The sequence below is a fragment of the Pteropus alecto genome, unplaced genomic scaffold (genome assembly GCF_000325575.1).
Source record: "Pteropus alecto unplaced genomic scaffold, ASM32557v1 scaffold164, whole genome shotgun sequence".
Lineage (NCBI taxonomy): Eukaryota > Metazoa > Chordata > Mammalia > Chiroptera > Pteropodidae > Pteropus > Pteropus alecto.
Genome location: NW_006439568.1, coordinates 5,571,300 through 5,583,297, shown reverse-complemented (window position 1 = coordinate 5,583,297; position 11,998 = coordinate 5,571,300). Strand labels below are relative to the sequence as shown.

The window sequence follows — 11,998 nt, the reverse complement described above, 5'->3', positions numbered from 1 at the left end:
TAATAATGTGTATGTTCACTGATTGTAAAATATATACTATCCCAGTGTGGGATGTTGGCGGTGAGGTCTGTGGATGTGTGAGGTCAGGGGTGTATGGCAATGCTGTGCCTTCCGCTCAATTTTTCTATGAACTTTAATCTGCTCTAAAAAAATAAGGTCTATTTAAAAATGAAACAAAAAAAATAAAGAAAAGGTGTAGAAGTGGGGTATTTTTCCCCCCTCACCCTCTGTGCACAGCATTTGCGAAAGAATGGCTACCTCCCATTGAAAAGTAATGCAAGAGGAATTTGGCAAACGAAAGACATAAGGAAAAACAGGTTCTGGTAAAAACTCCAATTAAATGATAAATATGGTCTCTGGAAGTAGTATGTTTTCACTGAGGTGGTCTGGTAATTGATTAAAAGACTTAATTTTGAATGTTTTCTTAAATATCAAGCCAATACCCCAAGGTATCTTTAGCTTTTCCTCCATGTTCATGCCAGGTTTACGGTATATTTTAATGGAGGCTGAAGACTGAGCAGCTTGCTTTTTTCAGTCATGGAGAAATAGGCTTTCTGGAAGGATGGATTACTTTCTGACTCACTTTTCCCCACAGGCTCAGAGCAATGCTTTGCACCCAGTAGGGATATAACTGGAGACTTTAAAAAAATGTATAATGTGAATTTATTCTATGACCTTTTCCTCACTGAAGATATTTTAAAATAGATTAAAATACCTCAATATTTCATGAAAAAATAAACAGCTAGTAGAAGAATTTAGACAATACCTGTATACACATGATTTGAACCTGAATACCCATTTTTATTTTTATTTCAAACATCCTTTTGAAAACATAGCACAAAAATGATAAAGATCCCTGTATTCTTCATATGTCCTGTGTCTCATAAACTGTAATCCAACTGCCAGTTCTTTACTCAACTATATACATTAACAGTATTTGCTCCTGCTTTTAAACAGGAAGAGTATTCATTCCGTTATGTTAAGAAACAGTAATGATTACGTTTTTTTTCTCTAATTCTTCAAGACAATGTTTCATGCTGAGTTTGAATAGCAACCGAGGGTCTGCTCCCGAAAGAGATGAGGCAATTACAGATCTCTCTAATTCTGAGAATGAGAAAGGTGTGTAGATACCTGTTCTGGCAACTGGGAATGACACACAGGTTATCTGCACCTTCCGCCACCTGCAGAAACACTGAACTGGCTCTGGCATCCACATGAGCCTTTGCAGCCAACTGTAGTTCAATTTTGTCCGCTTCAGCCTCCAGTGTTCTACTGTATGGTCTATCAAACACACACTCTTACAATTTAGACTGTATCCACTATCCTAAAAGTGACAAACTATCTCCAGGACAAATGGCCTAAATCATTGTGAGAAAAACCAAACCTAGAAAACCCAATAAATGAACCGAGCTAGTTTTTTTGTTTGTTTGATTTTGTTTTTCTCCCCAGCATGCCCAAATACTGAATGTGCTATTTCATGGTCCAGAAGAAAGAAAAGTAGATGAATATCAGTTCCTCTATTTGAAAGCCCAGGGAAGATAAACCAGAGACCTTGAAACCAAGGAAAGGCATGGAAATTCCTGATGTTTCTTATGGAGAAAAGGTTTAGAGAACACAAGACTGAAAGAGCAGGGATGCCTATGACTTTTTAAATCAGTATCTGACTTGAAATAGAGTCATTTCATGTATTACATTTGTGGGTAAAAATCTAAATCGTCTTACTTTAGGAACTGAAAAGGCATCCTGCTCGTTTGCTATTAAAAGTCCTATAGAAATGAAAATTTCCAGGCAGAAAGTCAACTCATTACACTGATGTAATGGTAGGCCCTAATACTTAACTGTATGGTTAATTTGTATTTGATGGCAGTTTGGTGAGGGTAGAGCTAGTGTGTCACATTTTTCTCTGGTTGGTCAGTGAATTACATCAAAAGAAAACAGTTTCTAGCTGCAGACTACAGCCTATAGATGAAGCTCTTATTTCTTTTTTGTTTGAATATATTAGTGGTGGCAAAAGTGAAGATGACCTCTTCCAATTAGTGATTATGTGTGTTTATTTGCTTTTTGAGTGAGTTAGCAAACACTACAATTATTTATATCTTTTTATCCCCTGCTATAAGGGAAGGGATTTTGGCTTGGTTACCGTTATAACACCAACACCAAGCATAATATCTGCAAATAGACGCTCAGTAAATATTTTGAAGAAAAAAAGCTTTAACAAGCCCAGCTGTCTCTTGAATACCCATTAGAGCACTATGGTGTAACCAATTAGCCTTGAATCAGAAATCAAACACTTAGGTTCAAGGCACAATTCTATCCATTTTTACTACCTACCCTTTTATAAATCTTGAAAGTTCTGAGACTCAATTTCTCTCTCTGAAAAATGAGCCCAAATCAATCTGACCTGCCTTTCTAAGACTTGAGACTCTCTATCAAGATATCACAGATGAAAAAAAGCACTGAGTTTTAAGCTGCTGTATAAATGCATGATCAGATGTGGCAGGTCACCCTGACATTGATCAGGGAAATGATTTACAAAGTGAAGAGGGAGTTTAAGAAGGTGGAGAATACTTAATTTGCCAGAATTCTCAGGGGAGTACGACATATAGTTGGAAGACACATTTGATAAACTGCTTAAGGTAGTAAGTGAGATTCCTTACCACGTCTACCCCCAGAGGCATGCTCCACTTCCAAATAATGCTCAATGAAACTCTTGTCTAAGAAAGAGGTCCCCACTTAATTGAAGACTTTTTGAATATAGAGTGAGAGAGAAGTATGTAACCAGAGGTGCATTGCTTGAGGCACAAAAAATGAGTTTTTTTCCCAACAACTTTCTCTGGAAATCAATCAAAGAAACAGAATTTTATTCCTTTAAATTAAAACTTGGAGATGATGTCTGCCTACCGAAGATATCAAATTAAAAACTTGACTGAGATGTACAAATATTATAATCCAGCCACGTGTGTAATCATTTCAGAATCATATTGGATTTTATGGGACCTACAGGAAATCTGGTTTATGTTCCATAAAGTCAGAATATGTTAATGTAGGTGGGACCAAGCTCAATCCACTTAGCTAAAAGCTAATCTCACAAAGCAATGTGGGGACTGACTTGGAGCCAGAGTCAGTATTTTACCTCATGTGGTACAGAATGTCTTAAAAGGGATGATATTTTAAGTATTGATTCAAAAACATCGAACAGATCAGTTATTTGCATCATGTTTTTCCATTCTCTCTCTCCAAATGGATGGCCTGCATTCAAACTAGGCAGATGAAAACTGGTAACAGCTTGCTAATAGATGTCAGAATCTTAGCTCATTTTATTCCAGTGTTCCTTCACTTATTCCTTAATTCATCAAACATGTATTAGATGCCTCAATGGTCCAAGCATCTGGAGTCACATAGGGAATTATAGTAAATACAAACAAACATTGTATGTATGTGTGATCTGAAATGTTTACTAGTTGTGGTATGAGAGGAAAAACATACCATTAAGATAAAACATTTGGCTCTTGGGCTAATTTCCAAGAGAGTTTCGAAAAAAAAAGTCCATTTTCAGTGTTCCTTCTTCATGACTGTGTTGAATCAGGACTATAAAGTAACCAGAGATTTGACTGCAGTATTTTATTTCTCTTATGCAAATTAAATTGAATACCGACATTCAAATTATGCCTACAATGATCTTGATATTTTTCCAAGATTACCTGAAAACTTTAAAACAGTTTGAAATAGACTCCCTTATACATTAATTAATTTGTTCAGCAAACATTTATCCATACCTATTATATGGCAGGCACAGTGAATAATTTTAAGACGTTGTAGATAAGACTGCTCCAGAAGAACCCATTATTTGAAAATAAGGAACAATTGAATAAATAGCTTACAAGTCAGTGTGATGGTTCAGCTGTATCAATTCATCCAGGGTACACAGAGTATGCGCAGAGGCACGTGGCAGGAGGTGAGGTTGATTGGACCTGAGTGCTCAGAGAAGTTTTCCTGGAGAATGTTAAGCTTAAGTTACATTTGGAAAGAAGAATAGGGATTGAAGAATAGGGGTTGGGCACATCAGAATGAAGGATCAGCATGCCCCAAGGAACAGAAGCCTACAACAAAATGAGCGCCTTGGGAAATTTAACCAATTCATGATTGCTGAAGCAAAAATTGTGAAGGGATATTTAAGGTACATTGCTTTAGATATCACTGACTTGAGTATGACAAATCCATCATCTCCCTGTGATCTGTTAGTTGAAATTCACAAGTAGTCTTCAACATTCTCTGTCTCTCCTTCAGATCATGTTAACTTTGTGATCTTAGAGTTATGTGTTTAAAAACAACAATGACTTTGTAAAAAAAAAAAGGGCCAATGTAATTTAAAATTGACTATATGACTACAAAGATAAAATTGGGAGGCCAATTGGAAATATTGTTCTATGGCCATAGTAAGTTTTTTCCTAAGATCTTTGTCTCTCCTTACCATTTCTCTCCCTAGTGTCTCATTTTCTGATAAGCTATCCATTTCTTCTCCTCCCTCTCCCCCTTCTTCTTCATCTCTTCTTTTTTTTTTTTCTTCTGTTTTACGTATGACCCTCTGTATCTGCAGCTGCATACCATACCTGCACTTTTATCTGCCTGAGTGGTTTTAAATCTATAGGTTCAGAATTCTTTAGCACTTCCTGTGGGGACTCTTTGCGGATGACTGAGCCAGTGGCACTCCAGGCTCGCTTTCTTCACCCAAACTCAGGCTCGTAGCTTCACGTAGAGCTGCTATTTAAATTGGGACTTTGGGCAAAATTTCATTTGAAAAAAAAGTTTGTATGCTTCATTAAAATTTAAAGTCGTTCCTTCTTATCGAATTCTCATCTTTTGAGGATAAACTGAGGCAAACAGAGAAGCGACAGTATTAATACTCTCTATGTAGCCGCCTCCACAGAACTGCAGTCAAACATGAGCCTTCTCTTTTCAGACACTTGTGCCATTAGGTTATTCCAGCAAAGAGTCTTCTGTCACATTGCCCACTGCAGGGAAGAACTCCCCATCTGGGAAGTCACCACATGTCCTTTGTTTCCCCTCAAATGTAGACTTAACTGCCTCCTAACCTCCTTTCAGCTTTAACCAGAAACTTCTGTCTATAATTTTCCATATTTAATTCCATTTAGAAAACAGTAACTATGAATTTACTATGCTCGGTCTTAGAAACACAAGGTTAAAAATAAATGTATGTCATCCCTGAAATGGAGTTTCTCATCTACTTTGTGGCGGGGGGACATAGACATGCATACATCTGACTGCTTTAGCGAAACCAGATCTGCATTAGACATGTTGCTTTGGGTTGAATCATGTCCCCAAAAACATATGTTGAGGTCCTGACCCCAATACCTCAGAAAGTGACCTTGTTTGGAAATGAGGTGGTTGCAGATGTGACTCTTAAGGTAACATGCGGTCATACTGGAGTAGGATGGGGCCCTAATCCAACATGACTGGTGTTCTTTTAAGAAGATGGCCATGGGAAGACACAGAGACACAGGGAGAGCGTCATGCGAGGATGGAGGCAGAGACTGGAGTAATGCATCTGTAGTTTATAGAACACCAAGAATTGCCAGCCATCATTAGACGCCAGGACAAAGTCTTGGAACAGAGTGTCCCTCAGATGTCTCACAAGGAACCAACCTTGACCTTGGCTGTCTCGTTTAGACTTCTAGCCTCCCTCCAGAACTGTGAAACAATGAACTGCTGGTTTCAGCCACCCAGTTCATGATACTTTGCTACAACAGCCACAAGAAAGATTGATATGCATTAAGTTCACAGATGAAGAACCCATTATGAACGATGCCGAGGGTCAGGCATACCACTGGGAGTCCGTGATGCTTGAGGTGGCTGCTCAGGGTAAGTTGGAGTTGTTCTGAGGGAAAAGGGGAGATGTACATTCACAGCAGAGAAGAAAGCAGGAGCAAAGGACAGGATTTGGAAAGCCTTGCGGTGTTTGAGCAACGCTGAGTAGCCCTGTATGGCTCCAGTATGGAACGTGGGGTGCTTTGGGCAAAGACTAGTGCAATGCCCTTTTGCAACAAGCAAATTTACTTAAATCAGTAAAAACTTCAAGTTTTGGAATCACTGTGTAGTGTGTGTGTGTGTGTGTGTGTGTGTGTGTGTGTGTGTGTGTGTGTATTTAAATATATATCTATCCCCAGATGGTTTTTCTTTCTTTCTTTTAATTTCTTTTTAATTATGGCAGCTATTCTCCAAACATGTTTTTGTTTATCTCAAACTCAGTGTACAGTTTCAACATATGGAGCATATTTTGTTTTACTTCAGTTTATCTTAAGAAATCAGCTTTCCTAACTCTTGTTGGCAGTGGACCCAAATGATTTCTTACTTTTTATTTCCTTCTTTATTTTCTCCTCTTCCTTCTTTTCTTTCAATTATGGGATGTGGCTTCCCTCTGTCTCCCTCCTTTTTGCTTTCTCTCTCTCTTTTCTTCCTCCTTCTCTCCCTTCCTTCCTTCTCTTCTTTTTCCTTCTGAAATGTCACAAAAGACTTCCCATGTTGATGAACTGGTTCATTTAGTGGCAGAAACCAATGACTCCTTGGCTTGTTGGACATTTATTCAGCCTAGAAAATATACAAACTGGAAACGATGTTAATAAACAAGTCAGGAGTGTTATTTGATCTTTTGTTCAGAGTATTCACCTTTCTTCATAATCTGGGCCCAAAACTATTTCATCAGCCTTGTTTTGTATGATGCATTTTCAAACCTCATTGGCTCCCCTGTTCTTTCTCTCTTTAGAAAGCTCGTTTTCATCTCCCAGGCTACTGCACTCCACTTACCCTTCAAGATCCAGCTCAAATGGCCCTCCCTTTTGACACATGTTACGGTACTCCCCTCAGAATTAATCATTTTCTCCCCTCGATTCTTCGAGAGCTTTGCATATTTCTCTATCTTTGCTTTATTGTGATTGGTATTTATTTTCATATACATGTCTTCCACTAGACTGAAGTCAAAAATGGTTTCTCATTGTCCCCAAATCTACAGTGTCTGGTAGAGTGGCTGGTACAGAGTGAGCGCTCCATAAATCCTCACGGAAGATGCTCCAGAATAAAAAGAGATCTCAATCCTCCTACGAGCAGTAAAAGAAAGTTGTTTTGATCAGAGTGGAGATGGATGTCCATCCTTATGTCCTGCTGTGAAGAGAGGGTGCATCTAGTCCTTTCTAGAAATGAAACCTGGAAGAAAGGCAGTGAAGCTCCCACACGGGAACATGCTGTATTTTCCAACACGACCACTCAGCCACAAACGCATCAGTCACCAGCGTGCAGGGTTCATTTCTCCTCTTCCTCTGCTCTTCAGTGCATTCTTTCGCCCGTGACACAGCCTGGGTTTCTCTAGCTCATCTCTCTTTAGCCAAGAAGCATATATGTATGAATAGTCAAACTACAGACGCGTATGGTCGGAGTGAAGATGGCTTCTTTAAGGAGGGCCAGGAGCTGCGTTTTAAATGCTCTGAAGCACATTTTCCTACCAGGAGCTAAGCTAACTTGGTCTCCAGCTTTGTCAATGCTGAAACAGAAGCTCCTCTTGTAAACTTCAATTTCATGCCGTGAAAAGATTTCACTCTACGCTAAGACTTTAAGAATAGTTTGGAAGAAGCGTCATAGATTTTTAAAATAAGAAGCCAGCAAAAACTCTCACAAACCTTCACATTGACATGGTGCTTTCTCATTTACAAAACACTCTCTGCTGGCTGGCCTGGACTCACTTTCACTGTAAACCACAGAACAACCTCACTGGTTGGGAAGATTTTGTCGGGAAATCTCCCCTTTGCCCGAGCCAGCTCCACTGGCAACACTCAGGGCCTTGAGAAAATCATGCTGGTCTTGCCACCAGCATCTGCTCCCACCTTTTTCTCCGTCAGAACTTCCCCAGGAACCCTACACACTCCACTTCTGTTCAGTCAACTTCCTCTTATCTTTCAGTTGTGCCCTCAAAGTAAAATTTTCAGGGAAGCCTTCCCTGACCATCCCAAATCCCAACATCCCTTATATCCATAAAAATTAAACATAGAATCATGTTTTCATTTCCCAGTATTGAGAATCAGTTTCTAGTTATTCATTTTTCAGTAGAATTATAATATTTGTCACCCTATTAGGCTGAATTTCATTTCTGTGTTCAGCGTACTGTTCTATATAGAGCATGTGAATAGGGTATAATAACTAAATAAATACTTGAGAATGAAATGAATGATCACCACCTACTTTCTTTTTCAGCTGACAAATTTAAATCTCAAAGCAACATCCCAAAGGTCAAGTTACTGAGCGTTTTTTGGAGTTAGAGAGACTTAAAATTTCAATTTCAAATTAGTATTATCATTTATTCACTTGGGTGATATTTATTGAGTCTCTGGTTCTCTTTTCCTTCATCTGTTCAATTCAGATCATAGAAATGAAGAGGATAGTTGTAAGTACTACAAGAGATGAAGTATATAGAGCGCTTACGTACTCAATAAATCCATTTGAATCTAAGTCTATCAGCTGGACTACTGATTCTAGTCGATGAAACTATTTCTATATTGTTCGAAAAATCAATATCTCCTCTTACAAGTGGAAAATTTGAAGCAAAAGGAAAGTCAGTACTAAATGCATTTGTTTTCTCTTTGCTCCTTTTGCTCATAATGTCATGATAGAACAGAAGGCAATAGAAAGGAAAGCAAAACTAACATTTAGTTTATTTAGCATCTTCCTAAATGCCTGCTATAAATGTTACCTTCTTGTTTATTCTAATTAATAAGGATTATTTGAAGAGCAGGCCCAAGATAAAGATGCAAATGTTCTGGAGGAAATTAAATGAAAAATTTCTCATGGCGAAACCAGAGAATGAATTCACAATGTTTTTACTGGCAGATTTGCTAAATGGTGGAGCTAAAGACACAGCCACAATAGAAGTTAAAGAAATCTGAAGAGAAGCCTTATGTAGTTAAAAAAGAAAAAAAGAAACACAAAGAAAAAAAAGAAAAAGAAAAGAAGAGAAAGGAAAGACAAGACGAGACAAGAAAGACATACAGTAGAATAACCATGAGATATCAAGAGATGTTCCCACTCGAGTTTCTTAACACTGAGTCTTGTGTTTGATCTACCAGGCCCCCTGGGGTGCTCTATAATATTATTATGTCCAATGTATGATTCATGTTCTCTGTATCATATTCTTAAGCTCCTAAAGGCAGAGGACAGACTAGGATATTTATAGAAATTATAGTACTATAATAGCAAGGGAATATAAAAATACTATAAGAATTCTATTTCAGGCTAAAAATGAAAGAATGTTGGGAAACCTACACATATGTGATTTAATACATACTATCTAATTTATTTAACTTCAAAACTGCTTTAATACAACTTTATTAGAAGTAGTAATTACACATATTTAAAACTCTGAATAGAGAGCATTAACTGAGAAGATCACCATGAGGAGCAAGATGCTTGTGTAAGAGAATTACAGTAAAAAGAACTAGGTTCCATTTTTAACTATGCCACTTATGATCCCTGTGACACTAAGGTTAGGAAATAAAATGTGAGGACAGTAATGCCTACATCATAGGGTAAAGGTGATTAAATAAGATTGAAATTTATGAGTAATGTCTATATACTCATACCTGTAATATGGTCTAGGTTTCATAAATGCTGGGGTTTTTTTTTTTTTCCTCCAAAAGCATTTGGCAAGAAGTGTAGGTCATAAACCAGATCTGGTTTTTAGTTCCAAGTCTACCCTTCACTTACTTTGAAAAGTCAGTAAGCACACTATATACTTTATTGGTCCAAATAAAGGCTAAATATCTACTTTCAAAACTTTGTTCTTTTTCAAATCAGATGTAACATCAGTGTGAGCGGCTGGAACCAATTGGCAGGCAGACAGTAATACTGGACTGTAATGATACAATATATTTTATTCTTTCTTCCCCTCTTTAGAAAGTACAGTCACCTAGGAAAAAAACTTTGAAAAAAATTATACTATCCAAATGGTTTAATTTAAAGTTAAATTTTTAAATCTATAGTCACTTTGGTATTTTGTCTTTATTTATTTTCCTAGGGGAAAATCAGAGTAGCCTACATTAATAAGAAAGGACAAATCCTTTTTGCTGACTGAATCGAGAGATAATATTGCCTGTGGTTATTTCTCTTCTTTTGAGCAATTCTAATGTTCAAATGTGAAAAATAATTATAAAAAGCAACCTGAAAAATTTTGAAACAACAAAGAAATAGATCACAATACTGCATTGCTTAAATCACCCTAATTCTACCTATTATTTATAAAATTTGAAATCTTCGTGACCTGCAAGAACTTCCATGATTCAGCTGCTACCTATCCAATCTCTCATATCTGATCCTTCTTCCCTTGGCACTTGAGTTTTGTGTTTCTTGTACTTCCAAAGTTATCTTTTGTAGCAAAGTCTTCACAATTTCTGTCCATGATTGTTATATGGCTGGCTGCTTCTCAATATTCAAGTTCAACTCAAATATTATTTCCCTAGGAAGTCTTTCTAGACTGTGCCGATTAATGTGGTAAATTTATAAAATGTGATGGTCAGAATTCGAAGATGAACCACATCTACCCATATCCTTGTATAATTTGCTTTCTTTGAGTGTTGGTGAGACCTGTGAATGTATTGGGATTTCACTTATGGTCATAACTATGTTATTTATTATCTTTATATGTGATTCGATACAAGGGAGTATGCAGATATAATTAAAGTCCTAATAAGGTGGCTACAAATTAATTCAAAGAGTGATTATTTTGGGTGGCCTTAATCTCCAAAGGCAGAAATATTCTGTTCATGTGGAAGAAGCAAGCGATCATTTTCAAGAGAGGCTATGGAGCTGGTCACATGACGGAGACCTAAGGGAAGCCTCGAGATGTTGAGATTACCTTTGGCCAACAGCTAACAAAGAAGCAAGGACCTGAGTTGTGCAATTTCAAAGAACTGAATTCTGCCAACAACATGATGGCAATTTGAAGAGGATCTTGAGACCCACATGAGACTGTGATCAGCTACCATCCTGATTTCAGCCCGATGATGAGACCTCGAGCCCAGACTCCTGTGAGATGATTAACAGTGCTACTTTAAATCAATAAACATCTAGCAATTTGTTATGCAGAAAGAGAAAATGAATACACTCAAGGCCACTCTCTTACACTGCATTATTTTATTTTCTTCATAGCTTAAAATTCTTTGAAATGATCTTATGTATTTCCTGCTTATTTCAGTATTTACCCCTAGAATATATGTTTTGCTAGAAAAACAATTTTGTTTGTCAGTCTGCCAGGTTGATTCTGGCAATTCTGGCTGTAGGTAGATTGAAAAGAATAATAAATCTGTTTCTAATTTTCTATTTATAAAGGAGGAGCTAATATATAGTGTATAATATTAAGATTTTTCTCACTGGCACAAAATAATCTTTCTTTAGTATTCTTCAATTCTCAAAATAATTAAATATGAAGGAAAGACTAAAAATTCTTTAAAATAATAGAAGTACCCAGCCAAAATTTTACATAAATCAGAGGCATGCAGCTCTGTTATTTTTCAAATAATACAATTGTTTATGGAAGCCATGCAACCATTTCAGCACAGAATTGTATTTTGCATTAATACATATCTTTTTTTCACTCTCTGTAGTTATTGTGACCACATGTGATGATGGTGCCAAAACATTCCTCTCTCGTGTGTTTCGTGCCCAGAGTGATCCTCATACTGAGGGCTTCCAGCAGACGTGTCTGTTTTGTGAACTCTTGCTCGTATCATGAAAAGGTAACAGTAACTGCCTGTGCCAAAGAGGAGGAAGAGAGAGTTACAGTGCTGCATGTTGTCCTCCCAGGCAAGAATTGAACCGTGGGGCACTCTACTTGTACTGAACTAAATAGCAAACAAACGAACAAACAAAAACACTGTCACTGTTTTTAAAAACTCATAGTTTCAGGTAACATATTTTCTTGAGTGAAAATTCAGATTTAGTA

General features: G+C 37.3%; 1 pseudogene; it reads right to left on the bottom strand.

Moving 5' to 3' along the window:
• Positions 1-865: 865 nt before the first annotated feature.
• Positions 866-6,863, bottom strand: LOC112483557 (annotated as a pseudogene).
• Between the last annotated feature and the right edge of the window lie 5,135 nt (positions 6,864-11,998).